This window comes from Engystomops pustulosus, chromosome 3 (genome assembly GCF_040894005.1).
Source record: "Engystomops pustulosus chromosome 3, aEngPut4.maternal, whole genome shotgun sequence".
NCBI lineage: Eukaryota > Metazoa > Chordata > Amphibia > Anura > Leptodactylidae > Engystomops > Engystomops pustulosus.
Window position 1 is genome coordinate 95,186,737 of NC_092413.1, and position 20,216 is coordinate 95,206,952.

Consider the following 20,216-nt stretch of genomic DNA (forward strand, 5'->3'; position numbering starts at 1 on the left):
CATATGTGAGGGTGTATTCTGGGGATTATATTCTTCTGGCAGAGGAGCCCTTTGAAGGGAACCTGTCACAAGGATTTTCACCACCAATCCCACATCACCAATAGTTAGGATTTAAATATAATCTTTAGTGTTCCTTATTTGATGTTAAAAATGGTCTGTATTCAAATTAAAAAGATTCACTTGCCAGGAGTGCTGAGGAGTACCACACAGTGGAAGTGATCTAACAAGATAAATCAAGTTAAAAGACTAGATATGAAGCTACTATCTAGGTCTCCAGAGAACACCATGCTCTCTCCATGCTTCTGATGTAATGTTTTTTTAAAGATATGAATCTTTGCTTTAAAAAATTTGCAATGGTATCAATCAGCTCTGTTCTTTGTGTTGTAAGACCTGACATAGAGGCAGTTGAATGTATACTTCAGAGTGCAATCTGTAGACCCAGATCCAGTTCTCAACTATGTTGCTTCAGATGCCACTAGCTTGGGCTACATGGCAACTAGAATCAAACTTCTATTGTCATTTCAGGATGAGTATCTCAGCCTCTTCAATACATAGTAAAAAAAAACGGTTTCAGTCAGTGCTCTACTCCTGTAAAGGTAGACAGTTTGCTGTGTTTCGAACGTCAATATCACCACCGCAATATAATAAGGAATGGAAGACCCTTTGACGATTCTTTATTCATCCACACTCCCTATAGGAAGAGCCAACGACAAGCCTCGATCCACCTTTGTCTCCAAGGTTGGCCGTAGATCCTACATAAAGGGACGAGTGGATCATGCAGATCACCAAGGCTTAAGGAGAAAAAATGTATTTTTGTACTCACAACCATATGTTTACATTTTCACATGTAGTCATAAAAAACACCAAGCACATTGCCAGACCCGGGTTTCACCTCTTCAGGCTTTCTTCTGGAGCAGTCCCCATCCAGAATCTCATTTTGACTCATCTCAGTCAACATGTGACTTTTTATCTTTTGCTTTGCATATAATTTTGATTAAAATATAAATTTTTTATACATAGATGAAAATGCTAGAAAGGATATTCAATACTACAAGGATGCTGTTAGTGAACTAGCCCCAGAGCAGGTGCTCCAATAGCCCCAATAACAATCTGGCCCTGTCCGCACATTATTGCCAGCGGCGGATTAAGACTGCCATGGGCCCTGGGCTGTATGAATATTATAGCCCCTAAACATCTTGAATTAATTTCCTACATATGGTACTAGAATGCCTCCCACACGCCTGCTTTCAATCTGTGGTTTCAGAACCTTTGGAGAACTTTCAAAGGTCCTGAAATGGCTCTTGTGTGCATGTGAATTGACAACAGGTACAGATGTATGAGGATATCTTGGGTAAAGGTGCTTCTGAGTATAAAAATTGGTGGGTGACCATGGGCCCCTAGAAGGCTTCGGCCCTGGGCTACTACCCAAACTGCCTACATTATAATCTGCTCTTGCTTATTACTCTTCCTGTAGTCCTAGGTAGCATGGTGCATCGACTTAAAATAGGGCACCTTTGCCATGGGTTAGTCAAGTATGTATGTTTTAAAGTCACATATGTTATCGATTCCATTATAAGTTTGAGCAGGTTGGGGATGAAGGAACCCCTCACCCCATGCTCTAAATTCCTTGGACACAAGGTGGTCACTCTCCATGCAGGTGATGAAAATTACCCTGAATTTGATGTTTGAAAAAAGCTCTGGGATTAAGATTGAAATGTCACATTTTATCTGGATTATCCGGTTTAATAAACCTCACAGCAATTTACTAAAGCAAAGTGCTAGATTTTGTCCTGGAACTAGCCTATCCTGGCACCAGTTACATTTATTAGATGCCATAGTGCTATATAACCATAATGACTGAGAAAATTCCATTAGATTAAACCTGACCATCTAATTCCAGCCAGTTTTTCTTTTTTTTTTTAATGACTGCGCAATCCTCATTATTTACAGGACATGTCCTGGCACATAGCGTACATTTCACAACCATGCCTACTACTGTTCCTACCTAGGGGTTTTCCCACATTGCACATCCACAGCCTCATTAGGTATCTGAGTGCTTTGCTGCATGTCACAATTACTGTAGCAACTCATTGCACTATGTTTTTCTCCAGAATTTTGATCTGTTTGGCTTGCAGCCTAAGGTATGGTTTTTCAATGGATAAATTTGTTGCTGCAGTCTATGAACATGTTCCTTTTTTCCCAGACCCAAGTCAAGTACCTGTAACTCGTACGGAGGCTTTGGCTCTCATGAACAGAAATATAGATGTGTTGGAAACTGCAGTAAAAACTGCAGCACAAAAGGTAAGATTCTTATAAAATTAAGTAAAATCAATGCTTTTGACTAATATGATCACAGCTTGTGTGTGCGTGTGTGTGTGCGTGTGTGTGTGCGTGTGTGTGTGTGGGGGGGATTGTGCCATTTATTCCTTTCATGACCAAGAATGATTGCTACCTAAATGTCCAAGACAATGTTTACAGTTCTGTTCTGCTCTTCTTTAACTGGTGATATCTTTGGAACAGACATAACAATTTATATATTTTTTACATAAAATTTTTTGTTTTTCCATTTCCATTTTTCACCCCCCCAATCAAAAATCTATAACTTTTTTATTTTTACATGTAAAAAACTCTGTGACAGCTTGTTTTCTGCGTGACAAATTGCACTTCATATTGATGGTATTTATTATTCCATGCCGTGTAATGTAAAGCAGGAAAAAAATTCCAAATGCAGTGAAATTGGTGAAAAATATGCATTTGCACTGTTTTCTTGTGGGCTTTGATTTTATGGCTTTTCCTGTGTGCCCCAAATGACATGTCTACTTTATTCTTTGGGTGGGTGCGATCACGGGGAAAACAAATTTGTATAGGCTTTATAATATTTTCATACATTTACAAAAATTAAAACATCCTGTATAAAAATGTTTTTTAAGATTTTGCCATGTTCTGGCGCTAATAACTTTTTCATACTTTGGTATAGGAGCTGTGGGTGGTTTCATATTTTGCGACTTCTGATGAAGTTTTCAATGCTAGCATTTTTAGGACTGTACGACCTTCAGATCACGTTTTATTGAATTTTTTATATTTTTCAAAATGGCAAAAAAGTGCCATTTTAAAATTCGGGCGCTATTTTCCGTTACAGGGTTAAACTCAGTGAAAAACTTTATTATATTTTGATAGATCGGGCATGTTTGGACGCGGCCATACCATGTGTTTATGATTTTTACTGTTTATTTACATTTATATCAGTTCTAGGGAAAGGGGGGTGATTTGAAATTTTAGGTTTTTTATTATAATTTTTTTTTTTAATGTTTTTAAGTTTACTATTTTTCAGACCCCCTAGGGCAGGGGTGGCGAACCTATGGCACGGGTGCCAGAGGCGGCACTCTAAGCTCTGTGGGCACCCAGACCATCACCCCAGAATGAAGTTCACCAGACAGAACTCAAAGAATCTGCCTGCAGAATCTTCCTACAATGATAGATGGATTTGCCCTACTCTTTTCAACTGCATTGGTGTCCTTGGGAAGCTGAAGGATTGAAAGTTGTCAATGAACAAAGAGAAATACATTGCTGCGCTGGCACTTTGCAATAAATAAGTGGCTTTTGGTTGAAGTTTGGACACTGAGGCTCTAAAAGGTTCGCCATCACTGCCCTACGGTAATTTAACTCTTGGTTGTCTGATTGATCCTATCATATACAGCTATACCAATGTATGGCAGTACAGGCGGTAGCCTACTTAAGAACACCCGACTTACAGACGACCCCTAGTTACAAACTGACCTCTGGATGCTGGTAATTTATTGTACTTTAGCCCCAGGCTAAAATGATCAGCTGTAACAGTTATCAAAGGTGTCTGCAATCGAGGTTTATTCTTAATCCTGGTTCTTATAACCAACCAACATTTTTAAAACCCAATTGTCACCAATTGAGACCAAAATAATTTTGGCTGGAACTACAATTAAAAAATATACAGTTCCGACTGACATACAAATTCGACTTAAGAACAAACCTAAAGAACCTATTCTGTACGTAACCCGGGGACTGCCTGTATATGGGGATTTTCATTCTCATACATTACAATATGCAATTAGCACACAGTAATAAATGGGGTAAATCCAGACTGTCGAGGCTGTCACGGCAACTGATCGCCACTCCCCGATGACGTCGCTGGGAGCGACAATCTCCAACAAGATGGCAGCACAGATGCGCAAAGACTCATCCCGTGAGCCCTCTCCAATGCACCCACAGCCGACCCTTTGCTCCATGCGATATGCAGCAAAGATTTACCGGCTATGGAGAGGGCTCAGCCCGTGAGACCTCTCCTTGCACCCACACCCCACGATCCCATCTCATCAGAGGCATCTACATTCACTAACTTAGGATAAGCATGAAAATGAAACTACACTATTCATTATACGAACATCAACGGCCTCAATAGTACCGGCAGATGCTTGAATAATTAATCATGTGGCGTACATTTGCATAAATATTTTATATTAGTGAATGAAGATGCCTCTGATGACACATTACCCACAATGGTAATGTAGAAATGCCTCAGGCGGATGGTGTATATAGGATATTGTGGATAGTTGATCACCACGTGCAATTAGGCACGGTGCTACGATCTAAAATAAATGAGACATGAGTACCTCTGTAAAACATATTAGATCAGCAATCATAAGGGGATAAAAAGAAGTTATTCCCTTTTATCCCCTAATATGCCGAAAGCCTGAATATTTGTGTATGTGGCTGAAGAGTGGAACAAAAAGTGATATGTTAAATGGTCTAATCTCAGGCAGATAATGCCTAATCATTCTAGCAGTTATAAGGTAAGGTCAGACATTACTTCCCCTCTGATCTGTAGAGGAGGAGCTTCACTACTGAGCATGAACAAAAAGTCCATCTCAGCTAAAAGCCTACATCTTTAGATCAGGAATAGAACAGACATTTATAGGGTTTTCCACAATTTCCCCAAATTCTGAATAAAAGTATTGAGCACATACTGCAGTGAACAAATTGTCACAATTTATTATATATTTTTGAAGTCATAGTTTATTTCATTCTGACTCCAACTCCACAGCCCAAATATAAAGAAGCCTTATGATTACTATACACAGTACCTGGTATAATGGATGTTCATCAGATGCTATAACTCTCCCCTCATTACAGGACATTGCAGGTTGGGGAGTACAGAGTTTGGAGAAGACTCAGCAGACAGAAGTAAATAGCCTTCATCCCATGTATCATATTTCTGTGCTGATCCTACCCCATTCCCTCAATTGACCCTACTATAGCCTTGTCAAAGCCTAGAAAGAAGTTGGTGGTGTTTAGGGAAAGCTGATGGATGAAAATAGAATCTTTATTACACTAAGAAGCTACAGGGAGAGAAGGTGCACTGTGTGTGGGAACATAAGTGCAGAGTATAGACAGAGCAGACATGATGGAGCTGCTTCCTGTAACTACTGAGCAGAGACCAGAACCAGCTCATCCTTCTGTGACCTTTTACTCCAGAGACTGCATCTCCTGTTCCCTACTCTTTCACTCTGCAAATCCTTCTTACTAACCAAAATGCCAAGCTGATGGGAGAGAGCTGAGATAGGATGATAACCAAGGATTAGCAGAGAAACATCTGCAATAATGTAATAAATGTGTGTTAGTAGTGTTAGTTTTCACCTATAGAAAAAAAATGTTATAAACAGCTATACAGTTTTTTGTGCATTTTTGTGTTTTCTTTCAACTGGTTTTGGCATTTTGATCATGCCAAGTTGCAGCTCTCAAGTATATTTATGTATGATGTTGTTTAATTGGGGGTTGTTGTGCCATCATCCTCATTATTCTGTCCTTAATTCTATTCATTGATTGCATTGAACTGCTCCACATATCCTCCTCTTACTGTAAGTAAAAGCTTCTGGTTGAAGACTACATCAGTTTCCCAGAGCAGGGGAGGGAGCTGCTGAGCAGTTGAGTAAAGACAGCTAAGAGCACTGTAGTGTATGGAAAATGCAACCCCACTCCCATAACTTATGTCTGCATTTCAAGTAAAATATTTTTTGCCTCTGCAGGGAGCACACATCATAGTGACACCTGAATATGCTATATGTTGTTTTGGGTTAGAAAGAGAAACTGTGTTTCCGTATCTTGAAGATACCAGACCCTGCAGTCAATTGGATTCCATGCAATGATCCCCACAGGTACAGTACTTACTGTAAATGTAAAAATAAACATAATAATAATAATGACTAGAGATTGACGAATTCATTAAAATTCGATTCGACCAGGTTCGCCAAATTTTCCAGAAAAATTTGTTTTGACCCTAATTGAATCATGTCGAATCACGTTAAAAAACAGGTATTTCCTGGCTGCAGAGAGCATGCGTGGTTTAATCATCAAACAATTATGTGTTTTAGTATGTCACGCACATGACAGCCGCCGCTCTTAGAATTCACTCTTCAATTCCATGGGCACTTACAGGGGCCAACTTCACCAAATAAGTGAAGAGGGAATGCAGCCTGACAAGGTAACGTCTGTGCCAGCTTGAAAGGAGTGCACTCTTTTTACACTGACATCAGATGATTCCATAGATTACGACAGAACCTGTTCTGTTAAACGCGGATACATGTAGAAACCCCCCTAAAGAGTGGAGAGGGTGTCGGCAGTAATTTTGCCTTGACGTTGCTGATCATTTTGCCCTTCTTTTCATCCGTCAGAGTCCGCTTTCAATCGGTCAATAATCCATCAGTATTGCTTAAGCCAAAAACAAACAGGAGTTGATCCAGAGCAGAGATGACCAGCAAATGGGATATTTGCATGTCCTCTGTGTTTTGTATCCTCCATGCTTTTGGCTATAAAACCTAAAGCTTTTCATTCCTTATGACAGATTAAATGAAGGGGAAAACCAAACATAGTGGCAACTTGGTGGAGGGTGAAAACAGCATTATGGAAATCACAGGCTGTTCCAGGGAGACAGCTGTCAGTTGGCAACAGGATGAGTAGGCCGCAGAGTGGCAAATGGCAAATTCTGGAGGAGGCAGCAACACGGTAGGCCACAGAGTGGCACAATGACAGAGTGTGGAGGTGGCATCAAAATGGTAGGCCACAGAGTGGCACAATGACAAATTCTGGAGGTGGCAGCAACATGGTAGGCAGTGGGACAATGACAGAGTGTGAAGATACCGGAAGCAGCAGCAGCAGGAAGTCAGAGTGTGGAGGTGGGTCACAATTCCAGTCCCTGGTAAAGATGGTGGGAGGCAGATGGAGCAACTGGCAGAAAATGTGTGGCATCAGGCGGGTGGCAGCATCAGAATAGTGGCCGAGGCAGGTAGTTAGAATGCAGACTCATTTCTAAACATTTGGGGGAGGCGTCATAGCTCACGTCAGTCTCTCCAGATTACGAGTGGACAATTGGGTTCTCCTTGGGGTAATGAACTGAACACTGCTCTGAAGCGTCACTACTGGCTGGGCAGGACAGCTTCTCTACTGCAAACTCCACAAGTGGCGGCCACACATCAAGTTTAGCTTCCCAGTAGTCCAGGGGATCCTCTACCTGGGGTGGTACAGTTCTGTTCAAGTAGGCCACCACCTGCTGGTGCAGGGTCTGCTCCACGTCCTGCTGCTGCTGGTGGAGGCTACCCTCACTAAGCGGGTGAAGGAAGCTGCTCATTAAGGACTCCAGAATTAAGCTGCTGCTGATGGAGCTGCTACTGCCCCTACCCCCCCATCTCCCCACAGCAGTCGTGGCAGTAGTATGTGAGCGATGACTGCCAGGAATCCCCTGGTCAGACCTGACAGAGGATAGACAATGAGAAACAAGAAAAAAAGAGGCACAAGGAGCGGCGCCTTGGGTGATATCGTCTAAGTAGATTCTTTAGAATATGGTAACATAAATGTGCTCACCTTGTGAATTCTTCAAATAGCGCATATATTGCCCAACCTGGGGTCCAGTCAAGTAGCCCAGTGAAATGGTTGGATCAGCAGACACTAGTTCCTAGGATGGATGAAAAGCAGCTCCCAAGGCTCAAAATACCAGTCATCCGTAAGTGATGCCAGTGATAATAAAATAAATAAAGGAAAAAGTTCTTGAGCAATGATGGGGCGCTAATAAAAACAATCCCAAGGAACAAAAACGAGTCCAAGGTGCAGTTTATTCTTTAAATGCTAATATTTAAATGCAAAAGCATCATTAAACAATAAGAATCAAAACATATAAAATGAGCTGAAATTAAAAAGTCCTATTTACGCGTTTCGGGTACTATGACCCTTTCTCAAAATATGGACAGGAGTAGAATAAAAATATTAGTAACATCATAGGAATAAATATGCCTTCAAAGAGCCTACCTGGAAATAAAGTGCAATAGGATTGGTTGTTGTCAGCAGCGTACTCATGGCACTGGCGCAAATCAAGAGTTGTTTCCGGTAGTACCGGTACACGCAGTCGCAACAATGCCGTGGGTTGCCGTATCACAGCGCATGTGCAGAGGAGGAAGCGTAAAAGCGCATGCGCAGAAGAGAATCCAATGTGTAGAGATGTAGTCGAGGTGACGTACACAGTAATTTAGCAACATAAAAACTACATTCAAACTCCACAGGGGCGTAACTTGAGGGGTTGCAGAAGATGCGGTCGCACCCGGGCCCAAGAGCTTTAGGGGGCCCTTATGGTGTCACTTTCCCATTTGAGAAGACTATTACTATAAACCATACATTATAGTAGGGGCCCTGGCACAGACTTTGCACTGGGGCCCATCAACGTCAAGTTACGTCACTGAAACCCCAGTTTGTATGGGCCCGACGAAATGGAAAAGGAACATGTTAAAAACTAAATATTAAATATTAAAATTGAGGTATTACATTTGCAATGGCAATAAATCATAAAATAGAGTAATATTTTATATCCCTACACAACACATAACATATCTAACATAAAGTATTGTGTAGGGATATACATTGAAATTTATTACTCTATTTTAGAGTAGTTTGTATTTTGCTAAGTTACTGTGTACGTCACCTTGACTACATCTCTACACATTGGATTCTCTTCTGCGCATGCGCTTTTACGCTTCCTCCTCTGCACATGCGCTGTGACACGGCAAACCACGGCGTTGCTTCGCAATCTGTGCACATGCGTGTACCTGTACTACTAGAAACGACTCTCAAATTCGCGCCAGTTTACATGGAAACCGTGAGTACGCTGCTGACAACAACCAGTCCTATTGCACTTTATTTCCGGGTAGGCTCTTTGAAGGTATATTTATTCCTATGATGTTACTAATATTTTTATTCTACTCCTGTCTGTATTTTGAAATAATAATTTCAGCTCAATTCATATGTTTTGATTCTAATTGTTTAATGGTGCTTTGGCATTTAAATATTAACATTTAAAGAATAAACTGCACTTTGGACTCGTTTTTGTTCCTTGGGATTGTTTTTATTAGCGCCCCATCACTACTCAAGAACTTTTTCCTTTATTTATTTTACTAAAGGATGGACAATGACGCACATTTCTCTATAGTACACCAGTTGTTGCTCACTCTCGGCAGCTGGAAAAAAGGCAACCATTTAGGACCAGTAGCGAGGGTCCGAGAGGGTGGAGAGCCAAAAGTCATCCCCATGCCGGATGTTGACTATTCGGCTGTCACTAGTTAGGCAAAGCAGCATGCTGCGGGCCATCTGAGCAAGTGACTCTGTGGGACCTCCGGCCTCCATCTCCACTGTATACTGCCACGGTGCTTCTGGGTCATCTGCCTCGTCTTCTACCTCCTCCTCCTCTCCTGCTCCTCCTCTCCTGTCACCTGAGTATAAAAACCACTAATTTCACCGGACTCTGCTTGTGCTCAGGTGCAGCATCTGTTCCAGGACATGAAGCAGTGGTATGACATTATTCATCCCGTAGTCCAGACTGACAAGTAACATGGCCTCTTCAAAGGGCCTGAGCAAACGGCAGGTGTCACGCATGAGCTGCACAGGGTTACACAGGGGAGTACTCCTGTCCGCTTGCTTCATCAAAAAATCATGGTCATACATGGTCTAACATATGGAGGCTGGAATTCCAATGTGTGGAAACATCGCATATCAGCCTATGTTTGGGAAGGCCGTTCTGCCGCTGCAACTCGAGGAGGGTGTGCTTGGCTTTAAAAGAATGTATGAAGTGAATGCACAGTTTGCTGGCCATTTTTAGAATGTCTTGCAGATGGCTGCAAGACTTCAGGAACCTTTTGACAACCAGATTGAACACGTGGACCATCCCTCCTTGGTGCAGCGTGGATACCATGTTCCTCCCATTGTCTGTCACCATGATTTCGATTTGTAGTTTTTGCGGAGAAAGCCACACATTGATTTCTTCTTGCATGACGCAGAGCAGTTCCTCCCCTGTGTGACTTCTTTCGCCCAGCCAACTGCGTGCACCGCTGCACTTAAATTTGTGGAGGCTGAGGTTGTGGTGGAGAAGGAGGAGTCAAGTTGTTGGTGTGGCTGGGTGGGAAGCACATTCACCCAGTCTGCCGTAAAGGACATGTACTGGCCCTGACCGTAGTTACAGCTCCACACGTCCGTGCTGCCATGCACCTTGGAAGAAACCGATAAGCTCAAGAACTGGCCCACCTTCTGTTCTGCATATTTGAGAAGGGCTGGTACTGCCTTTTTGGAAAAGCTTTATTCGGCTTGGAACTCTCCACCTCGGTTCGGCACAAGCCATTAGTTCTCTGAAGGGTGCAGAGTCCACGACTTGGAAAGGGAGGGACTGCAGTACCAACAACTTGAACAGGAGCACGGTCAGCTTCTGCACCTTAGGGTGGCTGGACGCATACAGCTGTCTCTTTGTAATCACCTTCTTCAACAAATGCTGCCACCATGCGTAGCGAGGAGCAGGAGCATCTGGACCAGGAGATGATGACAAAGACAAACGTCTCCCTTCGGCAATGTGTGCCACTATGTGCTGCTGCTGTTGCTGAAGGATGGACCACCACGTTTCTCCCAGGCCATTGGATGCTGACGCTACATGTGTTGATGCAGGGCCGTGGTGCCAAGGTCAGCTCCCTGGCCATGCTTCACTTTTTGCTCGCAGATTCTACATATACACACACTTGGTTCCTCTGGTGTCTTAACAAAAAAAAAACGCCACTATGCGGAGAAGGTGATTTTACCGCCAACACTCTGCACTGAGTGACTACTAACGCTGCTACCTCGCTGAGCCCCTGTGCCACTGCTTACCTGGACCTGCAAAGCGGGTTTTGTACCCTGCAGCTGTTTGGCTCCCATTCTCGCACTGCTGCCCACCTGCTGACTCATGGCCACAGTAGCGACTTGCTGCCTGACATACAAGCTAACACCCTCTTTTCTCGATGATGATGATTAGGCCTTGGCTTCACCTGGCTCCCAAGTGCGATCAGCTACATCATCAACGATTTGTGTTTTACTGTCTATTCTCCTGTCTAATGGCTATTCTCCTCAAAAGTCTTAGTATGCACAGCCTGACTACTTGCAAGTGCAACATAACCTCCCATGCAACTCTCCATGTCTCTACCTTCCCGCCTAGTGCATGAAGCAGCGGATGTCTGCCCCACCTCTCCACTGCCAAGCAGCTTCTGACTGTTCGTTGTATAGTGGCACTGAGCCCAGACCACCTAGTAGATCTATGGCTGAGGGAAATGAACAGGACAGAGGCTAGTTTAGTACAGACGAGGACCGCTGACCTGCTCCTGGGCCATGCAAACTAAGGGTTGTATTTGACGAACCCATGGACTCTTGGCTTGGGTTGTCAGATGTCATTTGGGAGGAAGTGGGTGACCTAGTCAATCAATCGAGAACCTTTGGGTTGTTAATCAACACACCGGCAGTTCTGGCCTAACAGATACACCCCTGCTGCAACGTCCCCTTACTGTGCTGCGACCTGTGTCTGCACTACCTGCCACCTCTCTGTCCGACATATTGGTTTATCAACTGTGTTGATTTGACACGGATTTCTTGATATCTGCTTTATCAACAAAAAACACTTGAAATTTGGGGTATAAAGGACCACAGGAAGTGAAACCCTTGACTTTCGAGAAAAAAATCACTCCAGGAACTGCAGACAGTCATGGCCAAAAGTTTTGAGAATGACACAAATTATATTTTCACATGATCTGTTGCCCTCTGGTTTTTATGTGTGTTTGTAAGGTGTTTTTGTCACATGCAGAAATACAAGTGCAATCATATTATGAGTAACAAAAGCTTTTATTGACAGTTAGAATGAGTTAATGCAGCAAGTCAATATTTGCAGTGTTGAACCTTCTTCTTCTGGACCTCTGCAATTCACCCTGGCATGCTCTCAATCGACTTCTGGAGCAAATCCTGACTGATAGCAGTCCATTCTTGAACAATCAATGCTTGCATTTTTTCACAATTTGTTGGTTTTTGTTTGTCCACCCGTCTCTTGATGATTGACCACAAGTTCTCAATGGGGTTAGGATCTGGGGAGTTTCCAGGCCATGGACCCAAATTTTCTATGTTTTGTTTCCTGAGCAATTTAGTTATCACCTTTGCTTTATGGCAAGGTGCGCCATCATGCTGGAAAAGGCATTGTTGATCACCAAACTGCTCTTGGACGGTTGGGAGAAGTTGCTCTTGGAGGACATTCTGGTACCATTCTTTATTCATGGATGTGTTTTTAGGCAAGACTGTGAGAGAGCGGATTCCCTTGGCTAAGAAGCAACCCCACACATGAATGGTTGCAGGATGCTTTACAGTTGGCATGAGACAAGACTGGTGGTATCGCTCACTTTGTCTTCTCTGAACAAGCTATTTTCCAGATGTTCCAAACAATTGGAAAGTGGATTCATCAGAGAAAATGACTTAACTCCAGTCCTCAGCAGTCCGCTCCCTGAACTTTTTGCAGAATATCAGTCTGTCCCTGATGTTTTTTCTGGAGAGAAGTGGTTTCTTTGCTGCCCTTCTTGACACCCGGCCTTGCTCCAAGAGTCTCCGCCTCACTGTGTGTGCAGTTGCACTCACACCTGCCTGCTGCCATTCCTGAGCAAAATCTGCACTGCTGGTAGCCCGATCCTGAAGCTGAAACACTTTTAAGAGACAGTCCTGGCGCTTGTTGGTCCTTCTTGGGCACATGGGAGCCTTTTTGGCAAAAATGTAGCCTCTCTCCTTGAATTCCTTGATGATGCGATAGATTGTTGACTGAGGTACAGTCTTTCTAGCTGCGATATTCTTCCCTGTTAGGCCAGTTTTGTGCAGTGCAATGATGACTGCACATGTTTCTTTAGAGATAACCATGGTTAACAGAAGAGAAACAATGCTGCCAAGCATCTTACTTAATCATGACAGATTGATTTCCAGCCCTGTCCTCCTCAACACCCACACATGTGTTAATGGAGCAATCACTAAAAAGATGTTAGCTGCCTTTTAAGGCAGGCCTGCAATGAAGTTGAAATGTGTTTTAGGGGAAAAAGTTCATTTTCTAGGCAAATATTTACTTTGAAATTAATTGCTGTTAAGCTGATCACTCTTTATAACATTCTGGAGTATATGCAAATTGCCATTATAAAACCTGATGCAGTTGACTTTGTAAAAATTAACATTTGTATCATTCTCAAAACTTCTGGCCACGACTGTGAACTTCCCAGAGTTCTGTGTCCCATGTAACATGTTGTGCTTGCAGCCATTTTGACAATAAAGGTGAAAAAAAAAATTGTTCACACGAATCACTGTAAACTACGGATTCATGCAGAACCGAAGTTTTTCTGAAACCAGTGCATTACATGGATACAGAAATGCGACCAGCATATTTTATAGGATCCCACTGTGCCACAACAACACCACCACCACTAACTGTATAGAGGACCACCTGCACATCCTCACTCACAGTATACAGTAACACTTGATCTTTCCCCACTCATAGTATACAGGAGCTCCTGCCTGTATCCCAATTACAGTATGCAGAGCTAACTGCCTCCTCCCCCACTCACACTACAGCTGGAGTCTGTAACCATGTTTTCTTCCAAGTCTGCTGCAATCTCCTCCTTGAGTCTGGTGAGATGCCTGAGATGCAGCAGACACCTCCATACACCCTGTCTAGAGTGCTGGGAGCAAGGGGAAGAGCTTAGTGAAGCCTAACACTAATTAAGCTTCACTTTAGTCCTGTAATGCTTTGCCGGGTCTTCTGTATTTGGAGAGCGGAGTGCAGGATACCAGTGATCGTTGTCGGGGAGAAAACCGCCTGGAGTAGGGTGTGCCCTGTTCAGTTGGGTCATGCCGATGAGCTTAGTGAATGTGGAAATTTTATTTGATGCTACCTTTGCTTCATCTGCTCTTGACATTTTTGATCTATTAGATGGGACCTAGTCAATAATATGTACCTAGCTTCTAACTTTTTGGCAACAGCTTGGTGAACGCCTTTCTGTGCTCCAACAAGGTTTGTAGAGTTTCTTGTGGCAGGACATGCAGGACTCTCTAAGAGCCCTGATAATCACCCCAATCATCCCATTTCCCTTAGTGGAATGCCAGTTCCAAGCCAAACATTTTCCTTTCCATGATTTGTGCCATACAACACAAATGCTTTGATGACTGAAGGGATGCTACTGGGATTCTCCACATGTAGGTATTATGTAGTAGTGGCATTGGCAAGTGGTCTCATACCAGGCATTGCAATGATACCAAAATTGTGAAGCTTCAATTAGAGGCTAACCTATATAGCAATGTATGTTAAAAATATAGTTTCTAAAACCCCATGTTTATTGTCATTTTTAATTTACTGCACTTTAATCCAAGAATCTCCCATTTACCAAAATTTTAGCCATATGAGAATTTTACCCAGTTTGTATAAAACTCATGATCTATATAGTTAAAACCAGAAGTTTTCATGCACTATATATAAGACACATATGATGTTTTTCTCACTATCTTATTTGAAATCAGAATAAACCTTTCGCATTTAGGTCAGTTAGGTTTACCAAAATTATTTATATTTGCCAAATACCAGAATAATGACAGACAGATTTTAATATGGTGATTTTATAAATTTTTGCAAAGTCAAAAGTTTAAATACATTTCATTACCAGTTGGTACCGTTGCCCTTAAACTGTATGACTTGGGTTAAACGTTTTGGATAACCTTCCACAGGCTTCTCACAATATTTGGTAGGAATATGGGCTTATTCCTCCTGTATTCCTCCTGTAACTGTTCCATGTTTATAAGCCGCCTGTTAGGGTTGGGTAACACAGGAGACAGGGGATAGTGTGACCTGAGCTTGTCCCAACCTCTGTCCCTTCCTGCCGTGATTTTTATCACGGCTTTGTAATGGCTTCTTGATGCCAGAGTGGCCTTTTAGCAGATTTCGATACAGTCATTTTTTCACTGTGGATAACGACACACTTTTACTAGCTTCAGACAGGATGTTCATAAGGTCTTTTGTTCTTGGTGAATATGCAATTTCCGAACCAAAGCTTGTTCATCTCTGGGACACGGAACCTATCTCCTTCCTGAGTGGTATGATAGCTCGACATTTCCATCCTGTTTGTACTTTCATATAAATGTTTTTACAGATGAACGAGGCACCTTCAGGTATCTGAAAATTGCACCCAAGGATGAACCATACTTGTGCAATCCACAATTTTCTTCCTGATATCTTGGCTGATTTCTTTAGAACTTCCCCATGATTTTACACAAAAAAGTGTGTGTTTTCAGTGTGCCTTAAAATACATTCACACATATTTCTCTAATTAACTCAGATGTTGGCAATAAACATGTCAGTAGCTTCCAAAGACATGACATTATCATATGGACTGTCCCAAATATTTTGAATGCATAGTAAACTGGCTTTGCAGAAAGTAATAAAAATGCCTTAAAACTATATATTTCATTATTCATTTGGCAAACATAAATAATTTTGTTAAACTGAAATGGAAAAGGTTTATTCTGATTTAATGTCCGATAATAAGAGAAAATACGCATATGCGTCTTTATATAGTGTATGTAAACGTCCCGTTTCACCTGAGGGAGGAGAAGGAAAGGGGAAGTTGAGGCTTTTAACATTTTTAACGATACACTAAAATAAATGTAGAAAACATTGTGATGTTTACAGAATTGTGATGTTTATTGCATTTCTTCTGTAGGTTTTTTTATATGTGAAAAGATAAATAACATGATCTCCCTTTTACTGCAAATGTATTTAGATTTGGACAAGCACCAGTACAGGAAAGGCTGAGTTGTATTGCAAAACATAATTCAATTTATTTTGCTGCAAATTTTGGAGACAAAAAACACTGTAATGCTAGTGACCCCCGATGTCCACCAGATGGATACTATTTCTATGATACTACTGTTGTGTTTGGTCCAGAAGGAAAACTTTTAGCACGTTATCATAAGGTAAGTCACGATCATTTTTGTAGGGGGTGCTGTTCACACCACAATAATGAAACACAATAAAGAGAATACATGCAGACTGGTATTATATACACCACAGTTGATTTTCTTTGTGCAGGGGCAATTTATAAGGAATACTTTATTAGGCATGCATTTCTTAATTATTAGGCCACTATTCTGAGGAGAGAATAATGTATTCCCCTTGTTTTATTCTTAATTTCTATAAAATAATAGATATACCCGTATATACCTGAGTATAAGCCGACCCGAGTATAACCCGAGACCCCTAATTTTGACACAAAAGACTGGGAAAACCTATTGACTCGAGTATAAGCCCAGGGTGGGAAATGCATTGGTCACAGCCCCCCCAGTATAGAGCCTGCCAGCCCCCTGGAGGATATAGCCCGCCAGCCCCCTAAAGGATATAGCCCGCCAGCCCCCTGGAGTATATAGCCAGCCAGCCCCATCAAGTATATAGCCTGCCACCCCCTGGATTATACAGGCTGCCTGCCTGCCCCCTCGAGTATATAGCCTGTCTGCCCCCTCGAGTATATTGCCTGCCTTCCCCCTTGAATATATAGCCTGCCTGCCCCCTTGAATATATAGCCTGCCTGCCCCCTTGAATATTATGCCCTGCCTGCCCCCTCAAATATATAGCCTGCCTGCCCCCCTCGAGTATATAGCCTGCCTGCCCCCTCGAGTATATAGCCTGCCTGCCCCCTCAAGTATATAGCCTGCCTGCCCCCTCGAGTATATAGCCTGCCAGCCCTTCCCGATCCGTCGCAGGCACCATGACGTCAGCTGAAAGCTGACATTATAGTGTGTGCCGATGCGGCTGACGTCCCGAAGACAGTGACGGACCAGGACCCCATGTCGGAGCCGCGATGGATGCCGGGCAAGGTTCACTTTTAGTTTTTTTCCCCCCTTGACTTGAGTATAAGCCGAGTTAGGGTTTTTCAGCACATTTTTTGTGCTGAAAAACTAGGCTTATACTCGACTATATATACAGTATATATGAATGGGAATAAATAGCCAGAATCCAAGATTTTCAACATGTGAATTTTTCAGTCATTTAAATTGTCATTTTTATGTATTTTAATTACATTTCTTTTTTTTTTTTTACAGTATCATCTCTTTTTAGGTGAATCCCTATTTAATGTTCCAGAAGAACCAGAGATCAGTACATTTGACACACCTTTTGGGAGATTTGGTATCATTATCTGTTATGACATACTGTTCTATAACCCTGCAGTAATCCTAGTTACTGACCATAATGTGGATACAGTTATTTTCACAAATGCATGGTTTAATACTCTCCCTCACTATAGTGCTATTCAGTTTCATTCATCATGGGCACTGGCAATGAGAGTCAATCTCTTATCATCTAATGTACACAATATTAGCCTGGACATGACAGGTTAGTTATAAAAATCTCAAATTCTTCTTATTAGCAATGAACTGTACATTAAAATTGTGATTTTGTATGATTTTACGATTTTTGAAAATTATTCTAATGCAGACTGCTCAAAAAATAATGCTATTTAACTCGGAGCAGCATTGGCCCTTTTAGTACTGCATAGTTCAAACATAAATAACCACAAAGAAAACCTTTTTAAACTGTGGGTTGACTCGGGGTAAGCCACAGCTTTATTGAAATCATAAATAATTTAACCATTTCTTTATTTGAATATATAAACATTTTTTAACCATTCCACTTTACAGAACACCAGATAAAACTCTGTATGCTGCCTTATCTAAGGGCATGTAGCAGTGTTACCCCTGAAAAACCGCCTGCTGTAACAGAAGTAAACGAAAAAACTATATAAAAGGGAGGGAGGGAAAACCGATGAAGAACAGCGTTAGTCTCTGCTGTGCAGGTTATTTAAAGGGAACCTGTCACCAGGCGAATCGATATAAAACCACAACAAGTACCTTGTGGGGCTGGTGTGTCAGATATGTCTTCACAAATTGAGACCGCTGCCTGTAGCAGGAAAAATTAACGTATATTTATGGTCTGGCCTCTTGTCCTCTCCTTGGCCTGTTGTGGTGTTGTCCCAACTCTCACGCACGTGCAGTGTGCCTTTCTCCCTCCACGTACACGCAGGGTCGGAGCACAGATGACCAGCACATGCATGAAAATTGAGAGATGGAGATTACAGGGAGATAAGGAGGTGCAGTTATGTAAAGATGCGGCTGTGAGGGCCATCACCTCCTTGACTGCTGTGCCTGAAACCCCACCCCCCTGACTGGAAGCGGACCATGAATATAACATAATTCTTCTGGCTGCAGGCAAGGGTCTCGATTTATAAAGACATGTCCGGCACACAGGCAACCAGGCCTACAAGGTACTTATTGGGTTTTATATATCGATTTGCCTGGTGACAGGTTCCCTTTAAGCTTATGTTCACCATGTGTAGCACCCAAGTTACTAACCGCAGCCCCAGCACATGTCCCTCTCATACATGAAGATCAGAGGCAAAAGCAACCACTAATTAAAGGGGCCACATACATTCTATTGTATTCTGACTGCTAGCCACCTTTGAGCAGTCATTAGCCCAACGGCTATATGCCTCAAGGCTATCAATATTTTCCACAAGGGGACTGACACAGTATTCCTGCAGTCCCCAAATACATTCCATGTCATTTTGTTCAGGGTATGTTGAACTGTCATCTTTGCATTGCTGCAATGCCAATGGTTGATTATATGGTGTATAATTTATTTTAACATGTAGTATGCAAAATACGGTATTTTTTGTACTATAAGACGCACTTTTTAGCAAGAAAAAATGTTGCAAAAAAGTGCCTGCGTCTTATAGACCGAAGGTTAGGAGGATCCAGCACTGCCAGACCCTCCTGACCCTGTAATGTAGAACGGGTGATGCCCTGATATACAGCTGCACCCGATCTCCCAGAGAGGAGAGGCTCCGTACTGCTTTCTTCCTACAGGTACAGGACCTGTGGTGATGTCAGCATCATGTGACTGATCACATGTTTCTTACATCACCACAGGTCTGATACTGCCATGCTGCCCTGGGACAGGGTAAAAAGAAGGGGAATGGTAGCTGAGGTGTGTGTGTGGTTTTGTGTGTGTAGCGGAGCTGTGTGTGTGGTTCGGTGCGTGTAGCGGAGCTGTGTGTGTGGTTCGGTGTGTGTACCTGAGCTGTGTGTGTGGTTCGGTGTGTGTAGCTGAGCTGTGTGTGTGGTTCTGTGTGTGTAGCTGAGCTGAGTGTGTGGGTCTGTGTGTGTAGCTAAGCTGTGTGTGTGGTTCTGTGTGTGTAGCTGAGCTATGTGTGCAAATATATGTCTGTGTGTGCTTTGCTTTAGTGCCAATTTTAATTGGTGTAAAATATATTTTTCCTTTTTTTTGGAAGCCTAAATCTGGGGTGCGTCCTATAGTAAGACGCGTCTTATCAGCCCTTTTCAGTCTTTATGTTACCATATTTCACTCCTTTCCTTCCAAAAGCCATATCTTTTTTATTTTTTACAGACCGATATGAGGGCTCATTATCTTCACTTTCTAGTGTACCCATTTAATACTCTTTTCAGTGTACTTTGGAAATAAAAATCACAAATGTGGTGTATTAATGAAAAAAACAGCGGTGCCATAGTTTTTATGGTTTTCACTATGTAGTCTAGATGACACCTCCTCTTTATCCTCTATATCAGTAAGATCAAGGATTTACCAAATTTATATAGTTTAGTTATGCGTTAATACCTAAAAAAAATGTAAAAGAAAGTACATAAATGTACATACATACAGTACATAAATACAATACCAGAGTTATGTCAGATCTGTATTCTTGTTCTGTATCAAATGACCCTTTTCTGTAAATTTTGTATCCTGTATTAGTATGAATAAATTGACAACTTGGTGATAC

At 42.2% G+C, this 20,216-nt stretch overlaps 1 pseudogene; it reads left to right on the forward strand.

Annotated features, from left to right (window-relative positions):
• Window positions 1-1,995: 1,995 nt before the first annotated feature.
• The window catches only part of LOC140121653 (pantetheinase-like), a 30,570-nt pseudogene continuing 12,349 nt past the window's right edge, over window positions 1,996-20,216 (forward strand).